At 43.9% G+C, this 22,043-nt stretch overlaps 1 protein-coding gene across 2 annotated transcripts in view; it reads left to right on the top strand.

Moving 5' to 3' along the window:
• Positions 1-178: 178 nt before the first annotated feature.
• Positions 179-22,043, top strand: part of EEPD1 (endonuclease/exonuclease/phosphatase family domain containing 1) — a 241,286-nt gene continuing 219,421 nt past the window's right edge. The window contains exon 1 of one of the 2 annotated variants that reach the window (XM_060305420.2): positions 179-636. The gene's annotated coding sequence lies outside the window, so the exon portion shown is untranslated. Of the gene's footprint in view, positions 1,003-22,043 lie in introns of both variants that reach the window. The other variant, XM_060305418.2, reaches the window with a different exon arrangement.

The raw sequence follows: 22,043 nt of genomic DNA, 5'->3' as shown, positions 1-22,043 counted from the left end.
AAGGCCAGCTGAATAGAGAGAAGAGCAGAAGCACAAACAGGCCACGTAAGAATCTACTGGAAATAACTCTCTTTGGCAGAAAAAACTGTTTTCCATCCCACAGCTAATTGGCCTGCTTTTCAGACCTCGTGAGCCAGAAGAGATCGCCCCAGGATCACAAACTTCGCAATTGCTAGGGCCCAGTGTGTCGCAGGCGCAGCGGGAGAGCTTCGGCCCCGCAAACCACCGGGTGATCTGGGGTCTGGGGAGGCGTGGGGGCGGTCCCGCAGTGGGGACCGCGGCTTTTCCCCTGCCGGCTGCTCATGGGGGCTGCGCCTTCCTGCCTCCTGACGCCGAGGTTCTAAGGTCCTGCCCAAGCACAGTCTCGGGGACCCTCGCCTATGGTAAAGAGTACCGGGAAAACTAGGGGTTTGGAGTACTTGGACATTTGCAAAAGCCGAAGAAATCCAGGCGGCCCCCGCGACCCTTATTTCCACCCGGGAGGAAGGACACCAGGAAGCGCGGAGCGCGAGATGGGGCGCCCTCCAGCGGTTCTGTTAGGTCGCCGGACTTCTCCGCTCTCCTCCCGCACAATTGAAGGGTTCAGTCCGGCTTGATCTCTGCGACAGGAATCCCAGGTCGGAGGCACTGCAACAGGTAACGTGAAAGAGGCCTTGCTGGTGACATTACTGACCAAATGGAAAAAGATGCTTTCTAAGCTCCTTGAACGGCTCAGCCAGGGCGATTTCTGTTCCCAGCTAACATCAAGTGTCCTTTGGAAATAATAAAGGAACTTGGTAACGAGAAGAGAGAGAGCGAGTGTACTTGCATAAGGATTGCCATATAGAGCAATGAAATAGAACTGAGAATCCAGAAATAAACTCTCACAGTACAGTCAATTGAATTACAAGAGTGAGGAAACAATTCAATGAGGAAAGAATAGACTTTTCAACAAATTGATATCCACATGCAAAAGAATGAACTTGGACCTATAATTAACTCAAATGGATCAACGACCTAAATGTAAGAACTAAAATTTTAAAACTCTTTGTATTTATTTATTTTTGGCTGCGTTGGGTCTTCATTGCCGCATGCAGGCTTTCTCTAGCTGCGGCGAATGGGGGGCTACTCTTCCTTGTGGTGCACGGGCTTCTCCCTGCAGTGGCTTCTCTTGTTGTGGACTATGGGCTCTAGGCGTGTGGACTTCAGTAGTTGTGTCTCACAGGCTCTAGAGGGCAGGCTCAGTAGTTGTGGTGCACTGGCTTAGTTGCTCTGTGGCATGTGGGATCTTCCTGGACCAGGGCTCGAACCAGTGTCCCCTGCAATGGCAGGTGGATTCTTAACCATTGTGCCACCAGGGAAGTCCCTAGAAAAGTCTTAGAAGGAAACATAGGGACAGATCTTTATGACCTTGGATTTGGCAATGGTTTCTTACACCAAAAGTATGAATAACAAAAGAAAAAATAAGTTAGAGTTCATCAAGATTAAAACTTTTGTGCTTAAAAGGATACCATCCAGAAGTAAAAAGATACCTCACAGAATGGAAGAAACTATTTGCAAATCATGTATCCGATAAGGGACTTGTATCTAAACTATGTAAAGAACTCTTACAACTTAATTATTTTTAAATTTTTTAATACAATTTTTAAAGGTTACTTTCCATTTACAGTTATTATAAAATATTGGCTATATTCCCCATGTCTTACAACTTAATTATAAAAAGGCAAATAAGCCAATTAAAAAATGGGCAAAGGATCTTAATAGATATGTCCACATAAAATATATAAATACATAAGCACAGGAAAAGATGCTCAACATCACTAGCTGTCAGGGAAATGCCAATCAAAACCACAACCAGATACCAATTCATACCCAGTAGGATGGCTATTAATAAAAAGCCAGATAATAACGAGTGCTGGTGAGGATGTGGAAAAAGCAAAACCCTCACACACTGTTGGTGGGAATATAAAATGGTGCATCCAGTTTGGAAAATAGTCTGGCAATTCCTCCAAAAGTTAAACATAGAGCTACCATTTGACCCAGCAATTTCACTCCTAGGTATATACCCAAGAGAATTGAAAACATATGTTCACACAAAAAACTTGACCACGAATGTTCATGGCAGTATTATTCATAGTAGCCAAAGTTGGAAAGAACCCAAATGTCCATCAAGTGATGGACAACAAAATGTTATGTAGCCATACAATGGAACATTATATGTTATAAAAAGGAAAGATGTCTGCTACATGCTATAACAATGGATGAACTTGAAAGCATTATGCTAAATGAAAGAAGTCAGTTGCAAAAGACCATATATTGCATGAAATTACATTTTAAATGCACGAATTGCAAGGTAAATGAATTATATCTCAATAAAGTTGTTACCAAAAAAACTTAGGGACTAATTACTTTAAAAAGGTCCTTACTTTAAAACTAATTCACAGCAGAATTCCCTTAACTATCAGACTTAATAGGCACATTTTAAAATATGGCTCAATTCACACATATTTAATGCATGAATTGTTATAAGGAGTGTGGCATACATGTGTGAACTAAATTCACTCATCCTCTATCCAGAGTACCTGTGAAGGTGATGATTCCTGAATTTGGTCAACTCCTACGTATGAAGACCAAAGTAAACAAACAATGTGTAGTCATATACTCTTTCATAAATACCATCTCCCAAGAAAAATGCCACATCCTCTAAGAAAAGGATTTCAGGAATTAGTGTGTATGTAAAGAAACTATTTCTAGCGATCTTTTCAATGCAGCTGCTCAAGTTGGGTCCATACTCTTGAATCACTCTTCCTCTCTGCCAAGCCTTGAGCAGGCCATAGGGGCCTGGCTGAGCCCAGGGCCACTCAGTGTGCTGAGATTCCAGTCCTGGGGTGAAATCAGACAAAAGTCGTGGGCTTTCCTGGGCCATGTGATGCCTCCCCTGGGACACTGCCTATAAGTTGCCATGCCCAAGTAAACAATGAACTCACCTCATTGAGTCTTCAATACGTTATCTGTAAGGAAGAACACTGGTACTTGCCCACAGAAGAGCTGTAAAGATTAAGTGGGATTCAGTGTATTTAAAGAACACACACTAACTGCTACATAAATTGTAGCTGTTATTATTGTGATTACACCTAAGTTTAGAGCAGTTTGCATCAACATTATCATGTTTCATCAGCATCATCCACAGACTTGAAATAAAGAAAGGGTATATTTGGAGCAGAGAGTGGGAAAGGAAAGTTTGGAAAGCGTGCAGGAGGAGGAAAGTGCATTATGGGGACATAGGAAAGTTAGGAGAAAATGGTCTTTCTGGAGTGAAGTTCTGTGACACAGAGCCGTGGAAAACTGAGTCCAAAAAATCAGCAGGAGCCAGACAGCGAAGTCCTCTCACAGCTAGAATAAGACCTTTGATCTTGGTCCTGAGTGTGTCAGGCCCTGAACTCTGTTTTTAGTGCTGGCCAGAGTGACTGGATTCCTCCCTGGTGACCCAGTGCCAGGGCCTCAAAGCAGCAGAACTTCTGAGCAAATAGGGCAGTAGGCGGGGCCCACAGCACAGAGTGGCCCTTGTTGGGTCACTTTGCTGAGGGCCCCTGTGGTCAGCCCCAGGGTCATTGGCTCCCTGGCCAATGTGCCAGCCGAGCTCACTTATTTATCAGTGACCTTGCCTGATGCTCTGGCCATCAGGTCCTCAGGTGCCATCTAATACCTTGACTATGTGTTTACTTTTAAATCAGTTTTTTTTAAAAGTAATAAGTGATTATTATTGTGGAATATTCTCCAAATTACAAAGAAGACAATAAAAAATAGTAATTCCATTTCTCAGACCTAATTACTATCATTTTACTTCTACTATGTAGTTTTTTTTTTAAGACTTTTTTTTAGAGCAGTTTAAGGTTCACAGAAAAATTGAGGGGAAGGAACAGATTTCCCATATACCCCCTTGCCCCCAGCATATGCACAGCTTCCCATGTTGTCAACATCCTACACTAGAGTGGGACGTCTGTTACAATGGATGAGCTTACGCTGACATATTGTTATCATCCAAAGTCCATAGTTTGTTTACTTTGGGGTTCACTCTTGGCGTCGTATATTTTATGAGTTTGGACAAATGTATAGTGACCTGTATCCATCCTTATGGTGTCATTTAGAGTATTTTCACTGCCCTAAATACCTCTGTGTTCCACCTGGCATCACTCCCCACCAACACCCCATCCCCTGGCAATCACTGATCTTTTTACTGTTTTTATAGTTTTGCCTTTTCCAGAATGTCATATAGTTGGAATGATACAGTATGTAGCCTTTTCAGATGGGCTTCTTTCACTTAGGAATATGCATTTAAGTTTCCTCTGTGTCATTTCATGGCTTGATAGCTCATTACTTTTTAGCACTGAATAACATTCCATTATCTGGATGTACCACAGTTTATTTATCCATTCACCTACTGTAGGGCATCTTGGTTGCTTCCAGATTTTGGCAATTATGAATAAAGCTGCTATAAACTTATAGTTTTTAAACATAATTTTTAAATATGCTTCTTTCATTCAACAATAGATCATGAACAGGACTTCCCTGGTGGTTAAGACTCCGTGCTTCCATTGCAGGGGGCACTGGTTCAATCCCTGGTCAGTCGGGGAACTAAGATCCCTCAAGCCACGTGGCTCAGCCAAAAAAAAAGATCATGAACATTTTCTCAAGCCATAAGTATTCCTGTGCAATCTCATTTTAAGGATCATACTGCAATCCACCACATGGTTTAAATGAGTTAATACCAATAAAGCCTTTGAAACAATGAGTGGCACATGGTAAGCACTCAGTATATCTTAACAATTATTATAATATGGATATGTGTATAAACTATATGTATAATTTAATCAGCCCTTTATTATTGGACTTGAGGGTTGTTTTCACTAATATAAATAATGCTCCAGTGTTCATCCTTGCAGACAAATGTGTACTCATGGTTCTGATTTCCTCAGGATGTATTTATTCCTAGTTGTAGAATGGCTGAGTCACAGAATATGTAGCTTTTCTGTTTATCAACACAGATTCCTTTACCAATTTATATTTGCTCTAGGCTGCTAAAATATTTTTTTCTCTCCCAATAAGTCTGGGTTTGAAGCTAGTTTCTCCCCTGAGATTGAGGGGTGCTATGGCAGATAAAAACACGACCACCCCATTTTATGACAGGAGCTGGAAGGTGAACAAGAGGCTAAACGAGAACCCACGTAACCAGTAATGAAGCTGTGAGTAAAGTGCCTGACTCGGCTTCATCTCAGTTTCTTGACCTGTAAACTGATTTCAGCAACACCTACAACTCTTAACTTTGATGAGAGGATTAAATGAGATGACCAAGTCTCTTCCTACGGTGTTGAGCACATAGGAAGGGCTCACACATGGCAGCAGTCATTAGCAGATAGGGAAGCAGTAGTTAGTAGTGGCTCCACAGCAACATCGGAGGCACTCGATAGATTTATGAATGCTAACCTAACGGGCATAGACTTGCACTATAGAGCGTGAGGATCCATCAGAGTTTTCGGTACAGGGACCAGCATGCCTAAGCCAGGGCTATGGGGACTGGACCCAGCAGGCTGAGGGGGTGGACTGGGGCAGTGGCACCTGGAGGCCAGTCCAGAGGTCACTGGAACTGTCTAGCGGGGACTGTTCACATCAGAGATTTTTGCCTGATGCATATTAAAAGCAATTATTTCCAATATTTGTTTTGTGAGCAAGAGAGATGACAAGCTCTAAAGCCCAGCATTTCTGTGTTGTTTTTACTTAAAATCCATTGGTCAATTAAGAATAGTGTGTGCTCTGGCACAACATGGGAATGTACTTAATACCCCTGAACTGTATACTTAAAATGGTTAAGATGGTAAATTTTATGTTATGTACATTTTACCACAATTTAAAATAATTTAAAAAAATAGGTTAAAAAAAAAAGGACTCAGTTCATAGTTAGAACAAGGGTCAGGGCAGCAGGAAAAAAAATATGGACAATATCTGATGGGGGTGGCCACATGTAGCCCTCTTTTGGGGCAGTAGCAAATGATAAGGAAGAAGGGCCATGGGCATGACGGTGGCCTAATAGTCACAAGTCTTGGATTTAAATCATGTTTCTGAATTTAATCTGTGAACTTGGACTAATCACTGTAACCATTATAAGCTTCAGCAACCTCCTCTGTTGAAGGGAGATAACAGGACAAGATCTCCCTGCTTAAGGGATGAAGCAGAGATCAAACCAGACTGAAATCAAATAAGTAATAAGCTCTGAGTTGTCCCCATTTTGTAAACTTTCAGTTCTACACTCCAGGCAGATTCAAGATGCTGCTGAAGTAAGCTCCTGTTATGAACTTGAAAATATTAAGTCGCAGTTCTGATCCTACCAGTGTCATGGGATTTCATCTCAGGGCTTGGGATGCTTTATATCAAACTGTGGTGGGAGGAGATGCAGACATGGAAGGAAACAGCATCTGTCTGCACATTCCGTTTTCCCCTCCAACTTCCGGGTATTCAGTAAAGGAATCTGACTGCTCCAAAAGGTCACACTCTGTCTTGTTCTATTGTAACAGGTCATGTCAGAAGTGGCTGTTCCACACTGCAGTTGATAAATTGATATTTAATAGTTTTCCATGTCTTTTAAGAGTTTTATAATGGAAACAAATAAATGTAATATATGGAAGTATATGTACAAAAAATAAATAAGATAATAGTGTGTGCCTCTTTTGGAAGTGGAGTTTAAGAATGTGAGTTCCGTTCCTGCTGGGTCTGATATCAATAATGCTCTGCTTAAATCATGGGCCATGGTTTAGAAATAAGCATAAAGGATCCTTGACACAGGACGGATGGCTCTTGGTTACTTGGCAGCTGGTCATCCCGTTTACGGATGATTATTTTTCGACCCCCCTTCCATCTTTTCTCAGCCAGTTCTCTCAGTTAACATATACATCAAAGTAGAGGAAGGGAGAAAAGACGAAAAATCATGTCATGTTACAAGCACTACCTCCAGCGAGGGTTATATAAGATTAGCGGATTGACATCGTTGGATACTACGTCAATTATTGGTATTGTTCAGAGCCCCCATTCAGACAGAAAACACTGAGGTAGCTTCAGTCTCCATCTCGGCAATCTGGAAGGATGAGGTTTCTCTCAGCACGCACCAGGGATGGCTAATGGTCCATGTGAACAATCAGGAGTTAAGTCTATTGCAATATTAATGATTATGACTTAGTTTTGGTTTGGGCTTGAATTAATAATTCATTCATCATTGCTTGACTGTTTGAATGTGGCCAATTCTCCAACTGACTCCTCGGCTCACACACAAATGTCTGTTGCAGGGGGTTCCCAGGCCGGCTTCTGCATTGTCAGTGCTTCCCGGGGGGCTCAAAGACCCCTAGATCCGCACTCTGCCTTCAGAGAGCTGAGTTGGGGCCTTGTTTTGGTGACTGGTTTGGACTTCTGTGACTAATGGATTTACTCTTTGGTTCTTTGGGCTCTGTGGATTTTGGAGACCTCTACAATGGGAGTTGTGAGATTTTCTCTGTCAACCTTAGTTCCACAGCTTCCTTACAGACTTAACTATGTTTCCACCTCCTCCATTTTTCCCGACACATGATGTATTTATGAGAAAGCAGATGTCATCTCATTTGTGCCTCACGAAACGCTGCTCCTCATTGGAAAGATGTTTAATTCATATAGTATAACCCAGCTATCGACTGTGGTCTCAGGACCTCTCGAGATCTAGATAAGCTTAATTCTAACCTTTTCCCATTGATTGTAGAAGTCCACAGACTTGGCAAGATTCCTCTGAATTCCTGACAGTTTTTCATGATCAACTTCCCACTAAATTCGTTTCTTTGCCCAGTTTTGTTCTCCTCTCTGCAGCTTGTGGCTGTTCTCTATTTCTGCAGTTCCCTCGACCCAAACCAGGGGCCCAGCACTTCCTCCTGTTTTCTCAGTCCCTCTGATGTGACGATGAAAGCAAATTGTTGCATGTACCAGAACTTTGGCTGCAACCATTTGAAATCCATGTTCGTCCTGAGAAATTCTCACTTCCTGCAGCACCCGCAGTACCCCTGTTCCTTCTCTCTGTCTGACTCCTCTTGCTCTTCCCTTTCCTTTCCTCTTCTCTCTTTTTTGTTTTTCCCCTCCTTCTTAGGAACAAATAACTAACATTTGCAACAGCTTCGCTCACTTTTTTGGTTTGTTTGTTTTTTACATGTATTGTTAGAGTTTCACTTTCTGCCCCCAGAAACAGCATTTCTGTGGGGAAGCAGAGCACTGAAGGGAGCCAAACTGCTTGGGTTCCAATCCCTATGCTACCTTGTCCTATACTATGACTCTGGGCAAGTCACTTCACTTCTCTGCGCCTCAGTTTCCTGTCCTGTAAAAAGCAAACAAAAAATCTTCATAGGACTGTAGAGAGGATTAAATGAGTTAATAATATATGTGCCATCGGTGGAGTAGTGGATAAACAAATTGTAGTATATCCATATAGTGGAATACTATTCAGCTATGAAAAAGGGATGCAGTACTGATATCTGCTGTAACTTGAATGACCCTCAAAAACATTACACTAAGTGAAAGAAGTCAGACAAAAATGTTACATATCATATGATTCCTTTCCTAAGATATATCCAGAATAGGTAAATCCACAGAAACATAAAACAGATTAATGGTTACCAGGGGACAAAGGGAGGGGCAATGGAGAGTGACTGCTTGATTGTACAGGATGTTCTTCTGAGATGATGAAAAAGTTTTGAAACTAGAAAGAGGTGATAGTTGTACAACATTTGTGAATGCACTAAATGCCCCTGAATTGTACATTTTAAAATGGTTAATCATATGCTACATGAATCTCACCCTTTAAAATAAATAAATGTAAAGCATTTTGTGTATTTCCTGGTATACAGTAAATAATCAAAATATTATTACTACCCATCACCCCCTCTACCCAGCATAGAAGATTATTAATCTCAGCTGTTTTCAAAATAAGAGAAAAAAATCATTAAATAGCAAGCAGTATGAGGGAGTCTCAGACCCCAGGGAGAGAATTTTCCTGAGGCCTTCCCACTATACGGCTGCTAAGATAGTAACATTTCATCTCGTTGCAAGGAGAACAAATGGGAACCTGGGTCATGCAGTAAAATTAGTAGTTCTTGGAGAGTCTTTCGTCTCATTAATGTGGCTCCAGGAATTGGAAGTTGGAAAACGATTCCACTGTTTAAATATCTCTGGCATCCACAACCTTCCTTCCATCCTTGTTTAGTGTCTTAGCCACACAGGCTTGCTCTACCATGCTGCCTCCCCCAAATCAGGCTCATTAGAAAGACTGGACTCTGTCACGGGGAGGTCTTCAGACATCACCAAAATCTCATCGATGCCCTTCTGTGGGGACTGCATCTTGTTCAATATGCTCAGACCAGCCAGTCATGTGCCCCAGCTGAATGCAACTGCAGCCTTTCTGATTGCTGTTGCTAAATATATAGGATGCCCTGTACAATGCAAGTAGCACATCTTCATCACCATGGTGACTGGGCAACTTCTGTCTCCAAACACGTTCCTTTGCAGCATATGTCTACCAGGTACTGAAGGGAGCCAGTGAAGCTGTGAGTCTGGCAAAGGAGGGTCTCATCCCCTAGTCTCTGGTTCTTAGATCTGAGTGGTCTGTGCTCTACTCTTTGACTGTATGAGGCAATTTTGAGAGACCCTCTTTGTCAACACCGAACTCACGAATTTCCATCACCTAAAACTGGTTCAGGAAAAAAGCACCCAAGAGAAGGAGACTCTAAAAGGTGACAGCTGGGAATCTGGGGTAAGTCAGAGGATGCAGGATTCACCGGGTCATCCAGAAGGTGCAGACTCAGTGCTGACAGAACCAATTCCAGAAGCATCCACCAGAATCCCTTTTTTGGGAGATTCTCTTCAAGGATGGAGCTAAAAAAGATGTAGGTGCCTCAAAAAAAAAAAAGATGTAGGTGCCTCAAGAGAGCCTCTTGCTTCTAAGGATATTGTAAGGTAAGCCATTTCCCCTCCGTTTCCCATTTGGGGCAGGGACAGACAGAAAGCCAGTGGGTATGGGAAGCTGGCAGGGGCTGTCCCACTTGCAACAACCACAGCTTGCTCTCTCGGGACTCTTGCATCCCTCCAGCACTACCAAGGCAGTACGCTGATTTTCACTTGAGTGCCTCTGGGCCTCTTTTTAACACGACCACCTTTTATTAACACCACTCCCCGCCGGCCCTTCTCGGGCACCAGTCAGTGCTGCTCTCAGCTCACAGTGGAGATTCACTGCCTCAACCTGACACCCAGGAGTATGGAACTGCCTTCAGAGTTTCCAAATTGCTGACTAGGAAACCCAGCTCGCGGATTGGAGCCGTTTTCCTCAGGTCACCCCTTGGGTCCCACAACTCACAGAGCCAGGGATTTGACGAGCCGTTTTCTTGTGACTTAGAACAGCATTCTTCAACTCTTCCTGAGGCATTGGGGCTACCTGTGATGATGGGGGGCAGGGCATCCCCTATGCAATTCAAGTGCAGACTCCCAATTTTATCTGTTTTACAGGTTAAAAAATCCACGTGAGATTTCCTTTGAAGAAAAGTTTCAGAGGCCAAAGAGATGAGGAAAATCACCTCTTTGGACATAACTATCTTTTAAAAAAACAGCTACATGGAGGTATCATTTATATACAGTATAATTCATCCTTTTTAGTGCACAGTTCTGAATTTTGATAACCACATATACTCAGGGAACCACCACCACAATCAAAGCCTAGAACATTTTTGTCACTCCAGGAAGTTTCCCGCTGCCCCTTTAGAGTCACCTGCAAGTCAAGCCCACACTCAGCTCCTGCAAGACAGATCTTCTTCTGCCCCTTTTTTGTTTTGCCCCAGAATGCCATATAGGTGAAATCATAACATATGTGGCCCTTTTTAAAAATAATTTTTTTTATGTTGAAATAATTGTAGATTCACATGCAAGTGTTAGAAGTAATACACTCAGAGAGAAACAATAGAGGGAACCCTGCACCCTAACAATCACAAAACTGCAGTACAGTGTCACCACCAGGGTGCTGACAAGGAAAGTTAGGACACAGAGCACTGCCATCTCCACGAGGATCCCTCACGCTGCCATTTATAGCTGCACTGTCTTCCCTCTCCTTCCCCCTCCCCAACTGTTCTTAGATTAACACTAAACTTTCCTTCATTTGTATAAATTTGTCATTTTGAGATTGTTATATAAGTGGAATCATACAGTGTGTAACCTTTAGCGACTGGCTATTTTTTTTTTTTCCACTCAGCATAGTTCTTTGGGGATTCACCGCAGGTTTTCTATGGTGTTTGGCTGGAGTAGGGTGGTCATTGTCCAAAAGTTTTCTATCTTGCGGATGCCCCTTTCCTGGTCCTCTGACTAGAGAAAGCGGGCTTCTCCTAGGACTTTTTGGGTCCGCGTTTGTTGATGTTTCAGATTGTTGCCTTCTTTAGTTCCAAAGCTGGGGTCTACGAGACAAAAAGAAAACCCATGTTGTCATCAGGTGCCTGGCTGGTCTGCACCTTCTCTCCCCCTTTCAGAATCTTCTTATGTTTATTTTATATATATAATGTTCAGGATTTTTATTTGTACTCAACAGGAAGAACAGAGAAGAGTATATCTACTCCATCTTCCCAGAAGCAGCAATCTTTTTAAACAACAATGCATCTAAGATTTACACTTCAACACATTTTGGCAAAGGTTTACATTTGTATAACCTCTATCATGATATAGAATATTTCCATCACTCCAGAAAATTCCTTTATGGGTGCATGATTTTTTTGATACAAATCTGATTATGCTCCCTGGGAGGCCAGCTTCCTAGATGACCCCAAATGGTCCCCGCATCTTGGTATTCTCACCCTCATGTAACACCCTCTCTTGGGTGTGGACTGGATTTAGACTACCTTATGGCCAATGAAATAGCGCAGAAAGGATGGCTTGTCATTTCTGAGATTAGGTCATAAAAGACTGTGGCTTCCATTTTTGGTGCCCTCCCTCTCAGATTACTCACTCTGGGAGAAGCCAGCTGCCACTTCATGGGTTCTCTCCTAGTGCAGGGGCCCAGGAATCAAGGACCTGGACTCCAGGCGGCAGCCAAGTGCGTGAGACTCCCTGGAAACAGATCCCTTGGAGCCGTCAGGGACTGCAGCCTCATGAGAGACCCTGTGCTGGACCACTCAGCTAAGTAAGGTGCTGTGGGTTTATGACCCTCAGAAATCCTGTGATGTAATATGTTTTTGTAGTTTTAAGCCGCTAAATTTTGGGGTAACTAATTGTGCAGCAGTAGGCAACTGATACACTCTCTAATCCTCCCCTCCACTGATCTGAGCTCTGCCAGCCTCCCTAGTCCCATTCTGCCCCGCTCTCTCCCTCTCCCCCTCCTCTCTCCACGCTCCAGCCACATTGATATTTTGGTGTCTCTTCCCTCAAGACTCCATTCCTGGGACGCTCTGCCACCTCCACCTCCCCAGGCCAATCTCACCCTCAGTTAATCTCACTTGTCCTGCTGGTTGGCTCCAATGTCAGGTCTCCAAGGAAGACCCTTGATGATTAGGGTAGGTCGCCCAGGTATACCCTCCTTTGATTCAAATTACCCATCATAATTGCAATGTATTGTCGTGCTTGTTTAGCATGTCTCCCCCTATGAGGATGGAAGCTCCCTGAGGGTGGGACTGTGTCTGTCTTGTTCACCCCTGTATCCCCAGTGGCATGAGGCCTGGGATCCTGTGTGTGTGATGAATAGATGGAGAGATGCATGAATTTCCTCTCAAGAAAGAGTGTATGGAGGAAGGTTTGGGAACAGAGCATTTCCTGGAGGTCTCCAAGAAATTGTCCTACTTCTGAACAGAAAGTATGAGATCCTAACGAAAAAAGGCAAAATAGGTTTCTTTTTAAATGTGCTAACTGGGGCTTCCCTGGTGGCGCAGTGGTTGAGAATCTGCCTGCCAATGCAGGGGACACGGGTTCGAGCCCTGGTCTGAGAAGATCCCACATGCTGCAGAGCAACTAGGTCCGTGAGCCACAACTACTGAACCTGCACGTCTGGAGCCTGTGCTTCGCAACAAGAGAGGCTGCGATAGTAAGAGGCCCATGCACCATGATGAAGAGTGGCCCCTGCTTGCCGCAACTAGAGAAAGCCCTCGCACAGAAACGAAGACCCAACACAGCCAAAAATAAATAAATAAATAAAAAATAAAAAAATACGGGAGTCCATGTATTTAAAAAAAAAATGTGCTAACTGTAGGCAGAAGTGGCGATCCAGGCTCAGCGCAGGCATGCTCTCCTCAGCAAAGCATCCCTGGCCTCCCCAGCTGGAGTCCTCCCTTCCCTCCTCTGTGCCCCGTGGCTTGTCTGCTGCCTCTGGTCTGGGACCGGTTGCTCTAAACTGCATGTGTGGGCAGAAAGCTTCGTCTCTCCCATTCATGGCTCCTGTTCTCCTCTGGGTCCCCAGTGTCTGGCCTCCGCACCTGGCACAGGAAGCCATTTAAAGACCTGCTCATGGACCGGATTGAATCGTTTTGATAATTATGGGAAGAAGGCTTTGGAGGCCTCCTCTCAAATTTACTCCCAAACTTTCTTTTGGAAAATTCAGTGCTTGTTCTGAAGATTCAGTTTCTTCAGCTGCAGTGAGGGCATTGATCTGCTCACCCATTTCCCACCTCTGAGCTGTCCCCATGGATGTGGAGACGCCCAGCCTCCCCCCTTCCCTCACCGACCATGTGGAGAAGGCTGGACAGCAAGCGTGAGCACTTGAGTCTTTGCACTGTCTGCTGCCCAGAAGTATCTCAGGGGCTCACTGCCTGCGGGTGAGGTGGCCATGTGTCCTGGTTTGCAGGGACAAGCTGTGTGTGTATAACTGCTATCTTGGAATGATTTTTAATAGGGCCCCTTTCACTCTCAAAAGTGTCCCGTCACTTAATAAGATAGATGATAAGGTCCTCTACGCAGCAGTATCTTGCCTTGCTGCCGAGCTCATCAGCCTGAGCATTTGCACTGTTTTCCTTGAGTTCTAGGATTTCTCGGATTTACTGGATTCTTAGAGAGGTTGGCACAAAGCAGGGCGATTTTCATGGCCTCATTACGAATCCTAACTGGTCCTCTTTAAAAGCAAGTGGTTATAAATATTCTGTCCAATCCAGCGTCTCTCAGACTCTGCTTCCAAAGGACACTTCTGAAGATTCCCAAAGGAGTGCATTGAATAACGATGGCTGTGTCCCATGTCACAAGGAAATTATAACTCAGTGGATAGAATGGATTCAAGTTTCTTTTCCAACAAATTTTTATATACCTTTGGTAGCTGACCCTGCTTGTCAGCTGGCAGATAAACAAATACACAAGTGTTAAGTGAATATGAATTTTTAAACATTCAAGAAAGTGTTTAATAACTTATGTATTTTTAATGAGGTAAAGAATTCCTGCACACCTGGAACATGGTCATATTTTCATTAGGTAAAGTTAGTTTATGTGATGGAATTTAACATATCAACATGTCATAGTACTTCAGTATTAAATTCATATCTAACATCTGTTGAGTCTTAGTATGTGCCAGACAAGTGCTGAATGAGTCACATACATAATTTCATCCTTGCAATTACCCCATGAGGTAGGTAGCAGGACCACCCATATAAAAGAGGAATCTGGGGATTTGGGAAAGGACTCCAGGTCTCATGACATCCAGGTCCAGGTGCTCTGCCACCTAAACTCTTTTGAAATGCTCTTTGAAACTTCCTAGCTAGTCATTATAGTCAAAAAAGCATCTATCATTTGCCCTTTGCCCTTAGGCCATCATTCCGTAGCAATTAGAGAAAGCTTCTGAAGCTACAGTGACATCTGAGTTTTCCTTTTGACACTGAAAAGACCTCTTCTTTTGCTATAGTTTTTTTTTTCTTTTAAGAGAAGAGTGTAATGAATCTGGAAAAGCGGAGGCCATGTCATATAAAATACAATGGTGCTGGTTTGCCTAGGGACCTCTCTAAGTCATGGGCTCAGCACACTTTTTGCTGCAATGCTCTGTTCCTTCCAGACCTCCACTTTAGTCCACCTCTACCTATTCCTTAGTTTACCTAAGGAGGGCACATTGGGATTGTTGTAATCTGGTACAAAACAGATGCTCAATAAACATTGGTTTTAAGAATGAATGCATTAAGGTAAGGGAATGAAGGAATGACTCAACATCACTTTCATCAAGATTATGAGATGGAATCCTGCAGAAACTGCTGCATTTTGCCAAATCCCCTTCCTTAAGTTTCTGGGTGACTGCCAGGAACTTGAATCTCTGCGTTCCCTGGTTAGTCAGACGAAAGAGACTGACTAGTGGTGTCAAAGATTCTCCTTGGTCCTATGGCCTCATCAAGACCTTTGGAAGGTGGAGAAGAGAAATATTACCTATCTGTTTTGCTGACTGAAAATACCTTTCAGTCTGGCCGCTTCTAAACTCACCAGCGAGCCTTTCATTGCTGTGTGTGAGCAGCCGTGCTTCCTACGCTTGTCACTGGACCACCCTAAGCTCACCTTTACTTTGGGACCTGGCATGTCATCGCCTCCAGTGAATAGAGCCATCTTGCCCTGCCCGCCACCCACATGTGCATTTGCCCTGTTCACACCAGGCAGCCAGACCACGTTCCTGCTATTTCCTTTTCAGTGATTGGCAACAGGCCACTCAAACCTGGAAAACATTTCCTGCATCCTGACTGTCGGCGGGGAGGACCCAGAGAGAGGTGACTGACTCCGCCGAGATGCTTTTCTTGCTCATGCAGGGAGAGCACTTACTGCCAAAAGTGCTGAAGGCCTTTGTGTCCCCCTGAACGTGTCAGAGCCTGAACAAGCTTTGCATTCCAATGCTCCACTTTCCTGGAAAGCTCCCTCCCTTCTCTCCAGGGCTTCGTCTCATTTCTCCTCAGCTCCAGACAGAATTATAATGCGTGCATCTTCTGGCCTCTGGGCCTTCTCGGGTCCACAGACAGAGTGTAGGTCACTTTTTCTCCACATGACTTGTAAAATAATGTTTTATTTTTAAAACAATTAATACAAAGTTAATAATAAATATATTCATGGAAGGAAATTGAGTAATGCAGGAAACAAAAGTAAAATTATCTATCACTATCTTGCACTAACATCTGTTAACATTTTGCTATGGATGTGTCTAGTCTTTTTTTTCAATCTGTTTTATTGATTATTAGGAGGAAAAAACTCCAAATAGGATTATACCAGCTTGAATATTTGCTTAACTACTGATTCATTTTTCTGCATTCTCTTATTAATTTTTTAAAATTTTGTCATAATTTTAAATTTACAGAAAAGTGGCAGAGATAGTATAGAGAGTTCCCATATACCCTTCATCCAGCTTACCGTCATGTTAACATCTTGCATAACCACGGTATATTTGTCAAAAATAAGAAATTCACACTGGTGCGATCCTAATAACTAAACTACAGATTTTTTTTTTTTTTTTAGGATTTTACCAGTCTGTCCTTGCTTTTCATGACCTTGGTACTTCTGAAGAGTATTGGTCAGGTATTTTGTAGGATATCCCTCAATTTGGGTTTGTCTGATGTTTTTCTCATGATTAGATTTGGGTTATGGACTTTGAAGAAGACCACAGAGGCGTCTTTTCACTTCCTTATTTTGTCCTATGAAATACGCACACACACACACACACACACACACCCCCTCACCTAAAACTTTTGGATTGAAGAGGAGGTTAAAACTATGATTTATTAGACAGACTCTTGACGTGTATCTTCAACTACTTCATGCCCACTGCCTGGCCTGGGGATGCCCCAAGTAGGTGCTCCCTCAGTGTTTGTTTCATGGTTGGCATTAGTGTCCAGGCCAGGACACTTCCCTCTGGGGAAATGATGGACTGGGTGGCAGCTACTTTGTTCATCTTGAGAGACAACAGAAAAAGAAAGATAAACATAAAAAGCAGAGACCAAGTTTGTGCTGAGAAGAAATATATCATTTTCTTGAAAATAAAGACATAAGATGTAAAAAATGGAAATGAGGAAAGGGGAAGATATTAAGGGAAGAGAGAATATCAGAGCACAAACTGCTGGAGACAGTTGGGGCTCCCAGTTATCCCCAAGTTCAGCAACCTTCTGGGATCACCGTTTGTTTTGATATCCAAAATAAATCTCCCTCTTTTGCCACATAAATGTGGTAAGTGCAGGACCCTCGCTGAGAAGGCAGGAGCTCTGGGACAGGAGAGCGGGGGGAAGCTGACTCTCACACAGAACCCTGTCCAGACCTCTCCCTGACCACCTCTGGAATTAAGGAATATTAATGGGGAACAAATTCTTAACTCCTCAAACCCTTCCAAAATCTCTTTTGTCTATTTCCTAGCAGATAATAGATCCTCCAGAGCATCTCACTTGTCAAATTCCCTTTGAGCTCTTTCTGATGCCTAGTTTCCTCCTACAGTTCAGGGCCTGTTTCTCTCTACCCCCGTTTCCAGGGTTAACACAAACATTTTATAACTTGGTTAGTAAAGACTAACCTCTTTTTTTAAATTTTATTTATTTTATTTTTGGCTGCTTTGGGTCTTCGTTGTTGCGAGCAGGCTTTCTCTAGTTGTGGTGAGTGGGGTCTAAACTCTTTATGGAGTAGGGAAGAGGGAAAATCTGAGTAGGAAAAGACAAAATTATCTTTAGCTGGTTAGGGGTGGGAGGAGAGAGAAAACATACTGAAACCCTGGGTAATCATTAGTTAAATCCATTTCACCTGTAACCTGCCTTTACTAATCAAGGTTGTTTTAATTGTTGCTACAAAAGACTTGCATGTCCTCCAAGTAGCACGTAGCTTAATAAGATATTTGCCTGGGCTGTTTTCCAGGAATGTGGAGTCAGCTGTGTCTAGTTCGAGCTGAGCTGGTTAAGACCGGTTAAGACCACCAACCCTCCAACTGGGCATGCGTGAGTGTCAGCTCAGTGACCTTTTGGCGTCAGAGGGCCCAAAACTCCACCCTCAGATCGTGCTAAGCGCCTCCATTTTGAACGTGCAGAAACCTGTAGCTTAGTTACACCTGGACAGAATGACAATTACCGCACCTTTTTTCAATCACCTTTCACTATTCTCCCCACGCTCTCCACGCCTCAGACCGCCCTGCTGCTTTATTCTTTATCTCATAAATACGCCATGGCTTGAGCGTAAACCCTCTCTTTGCTGCAAACCTTAGCGTCTCAGTATCTCGGCTTGCTGCACGTCAGGCAAAACGATCATGGTTCGGCCACAATACCTCCCATCATACAGAGATGAAAGGAATCAGGTACGTGCCTTGTTTGATAAAGGAGCCCGAAAGGAAGGCAGGTCAGAGGCCTGCACACCTCCTCTTGGGGTTGGGGGGTGTATCAGGGAAGGTCACATTAATGTTTGAGGGCTATGTCAAGAAGAGTAGGAATTTCAGGAGGGGTAGAATTTATCACTTGGTGCAAGCATAATGACTCTGAGAGGTAGTTTTATCGTTTCTGACTACAGATGAGAAAAATTAGCTCAAAGAGGAACTATAACTTGCACACCCATGATCATCCTATTGGTAGGTGGCAGAAGTAGAACTAGAGTCCTTCTCTGACTTGAAAGACCACATTTTTAACCCTGAACCACACTACTGCTCTTAACTGAAACATCTTTCTCCAGATTTTACCAGCTACATCCAGATCTTGGGTCTCAGGCCACAGAACCTCACAGTGATCAGGGTGAAATTGACTGGACTCTAACTTTGGTATATTGCTATTTTCCATCTTATACACTGGGTGTGAGATAATAGCAGAGACGTCTATCTTTCTCAAGAAACTAAACTAGAATTGGAAAGAGATTCAAAGTGACTTGACAAGAAAGCCCCGCTCTCTCCTCACAGGACTCTTCCTCTGCCTTGTTGCTTGGGTCACAGCTCTGCCCAGTGACCGTTTACACTCTTCCCACCCTCCAGTGCTGCCTGTGGATAGCACTTCTCTGAACTGAGCTGCTGAACGTTCCAGACTGCTTCTGGGAGAAATGTGCTGTGAAGGGTGGAGAAAGAGTGGGACAAACCACATTTGAAGTATAGCTGTCAAAGGCCATCAATCCATATGTTTGTTCACGATCTTTTTGGATTCTCAGAATTTTCTGATTAACTGCTAGGAAGCTTGCATGTCAGTGGTGCAGTGGGGACTCCACTCCCTCTCCAACCTATAAATAAAAGCAGAGCTCCATTCCCTGCCAATGCACTGCCTGGGACACTGGCCAGGTGCCTGGGGGTGGGAATGTTATTAGATGCTCAATAAATATTTGTTGAATCTTGACTAAATTCACCCCTGCTCAGAGGTGGTGAATAGACAGAGGTGAGAAAAAGTACCCTTCTCTTCTCCTAGGACATTGATTTGGTTATTATATTAGCAATAGAAATGCAAATTAGCATGTGCTCAGAGCTGGTTGGAAATCTGTCCATTGATCCAAATAAAATTTAACATACTCCATAGCTCTTCTTGCTATCCTTGGGTTAGGTTTTTAGGGGGTTTAAATAATGTACCTACAAAATTGAAAGCTAGAAAAACTCCAAAGTGATCTAAGATTGATCTGAACAAGGAGATATTGTCTTGAACTTCAAGGTGTACACGTGAGAAACGCTGGGACATCCCCATATATGCTGTCATAAAGAAAACCAGTCCTCTGGGAATTTTTTTTTTTTTTTTTTTTTGTAGTACGCGGGCCTCTCACTGTTGTGGCCTCTCCCATTGCAGAGCACAGGCTCCGGACGCGCAGGCTCAGCGGCCATGGCTCACGGGCCCAGCCGCTCCGCGATATGTGGGATCTTCCCGGACTGGGGCACGAACCTGTGTCCCCTGCATCGGCAGGCGGACTCTCAACCACTGCGCCACCAGGGAAGCCCCATTCATTCTTTTTTAAAGAAATATTTCTGAATATCACCCCAGCTAAGCACTGATATGGGGATGAGCAAGATTGGTTTCTTGCCTCCAAGGAGCTTACGATACTGGAAGAGCAGACTCAGCCAACGCTTATGGTAGTTAATGCTGCCGTGTGTGCTGTGCAGGGGGAGCAGGCAGGGGAGGGGGAGGGACCCCCAACTGAGCTAGCTAGACAACAGGGGACGCTTTCTGGGGGAAGTGTCTCTGGAACTGGACCTTGAAGAATCAGTCAGACAGACAGTGAAGGATAATTCCAGGCAAGAGGAACAGCATGAAAGTGCTCTGGAAAGAGAGAAGTTTGGTTTCGCTGCAGTGAAGAGTGCTCAGCGACGAGGCCCTAACAGCTGAAAGGGTTGATCACAAAGGGCTTCACAGACTTTGCTGCCGGAACCACCAACCAGAGGCTGGAGGCGGGGAGTGCTGTGAAGACACCTGACGTGAGTGAAAAGTAATGAGGTGCAACTTGGCTTTGCCAGTGGAAAGAAATGAGACAGAGGAGAGACCTATGGATATTCTGGGTGGCAGTAGAAGTCTAAGGTAGGAATTTTCTACGTGTTTGTGGGCGCAGTAAGTAGGCTGCGGTAGCTGGAAGTGGTGGTGATGTGCTGGATGCCAAGGGCTGGGAAGGGGTTGAGATTTTCCCTGCTTGCAAGCAGATGAGTTAGCCTGCCCCAGTGCGTGGGTGCTGACAGAAGACACACAAGTCCTGAGTTGGGGACCAAGGACTCTATTACTTGTAGCAATAGCAAGATCCAGAGTGTCGGCACAGTCACATCGGTTCTGAGCCCCGAGGCCCACAGGGGCCATACAGGTGGGCGACACACAGGAAAGGGATCCTGGGCCTTGAGAGCCCACCACCTTACAGCAGCCTGCTCTTTGAGAGAGAGACAGTATCTCATCCCTCAAGGGTGCTTGCTGCAAACGCAAGCAGGAGAAACAGCCTGGGACCAGTTAAAGAGAGACCAAGGCCTTGGCAAGATGTGCAGGAGTGCCAGCGACCCTTGGAGAAGTGTCTCCCAACATTGGAAAGATGTTTTGTGTCAAATGTTGAAGGCCCATGGATCCAACATAAGCAATTTGGAATTTATCCTGTTGGCAAAGGGAAACGACTGTAACTGTTTTTGGGGTAACTGAGGACTGTTAAATTGGGGAGCTTAATCTGGAAATGGGGGTAAGGCTGGGGCAGACTAAAGATATCCATGCATTCCTGGACATTCCTTTCCCAGAGAGATAAGATCTTTCTTGACACTGAGCAGCCTCTGTGACTGATTTGGTGGGAGTAACACCTGGGCTTGGACACTGGCAGCTTCTATCTCCTCAATCTTGGGACTCTTTCTGGGGGCCCTGAGTCATGTAGGAAGACAGACTACTCTGGGATTGCCATGCCAGAAAGCCTACATCTAGGCCCTCCAGCTTCCAGCCAGCTCTACCACAGTGCCATATCTGTGGATGAAGTTGTCTTGGACCCTCCACACCAGCCTATCTGCCAGCTATGAACCCCTGGGTGACTTAAGTGGACACCATATGGAGCAAAAGACCCACCAGCTGAACGCGGTTCAGATGCAACACAACCTTAAGCTGTGATAAAATGATTGTTGTTTGAAAACACAGAGTTTTATAGTAGAGGCATACCTTGTTTGATTTGTTTCACTATATCATGCTTCGCAGATACTGCGATTTTACAAGTTAAAAGTTTGTGGCAACCCTGCATTGAGCAAGATTATCAGCGCCATTTTTCCAACAGCATTTGTTCATTTCATGTCTGTGTCACATTTTGGTAATTCTCACAGTATTTCAAACTTCCTCATTGTGTTCTGTGATCAATGATCTTTGTTACTATAGCAAAAAGTTTATGACTCACTGAAAGCTCAGACGATGGCACTTTTTAGCAACGAAGTATTTTTTTTAGCAATAAAGTATTTTAAATTAAGGTATGTATTTTTGTAAAGACACAGTGCTATTTCACACTTAATTGACTATAGTGTAAACATAACTTTTGTATGCACTAGGAAAGAAAAAATTCAGGTGACTTGCTTTATGGCGGTATTCTTATTGCAGTGGTCTGGAACCGAACCCACAATATCCCTGAGGTATGCCTGTAGCTGTTAAGCTGTAGGTGAGATTGCAGGCTAAGAG

The sequence above is a fragment of the Globicephala melas genome, chromosome 9 (assembly GCF_963455315.2).
Source record: "Globicephala melas chromosome 9, mGloMel1.2, whole genome shotgun sequence".
In the NCBI taxonomy this organism is placed as follows: Eukaryota; Metazoa; Chordata; class Mammalia; order Artiodactyla; family Delphinidae; genus Globicephala; species Globicephala melas.
This window is presented reverse-complemented; position numbering and strand designations above follow the sequence as displayed.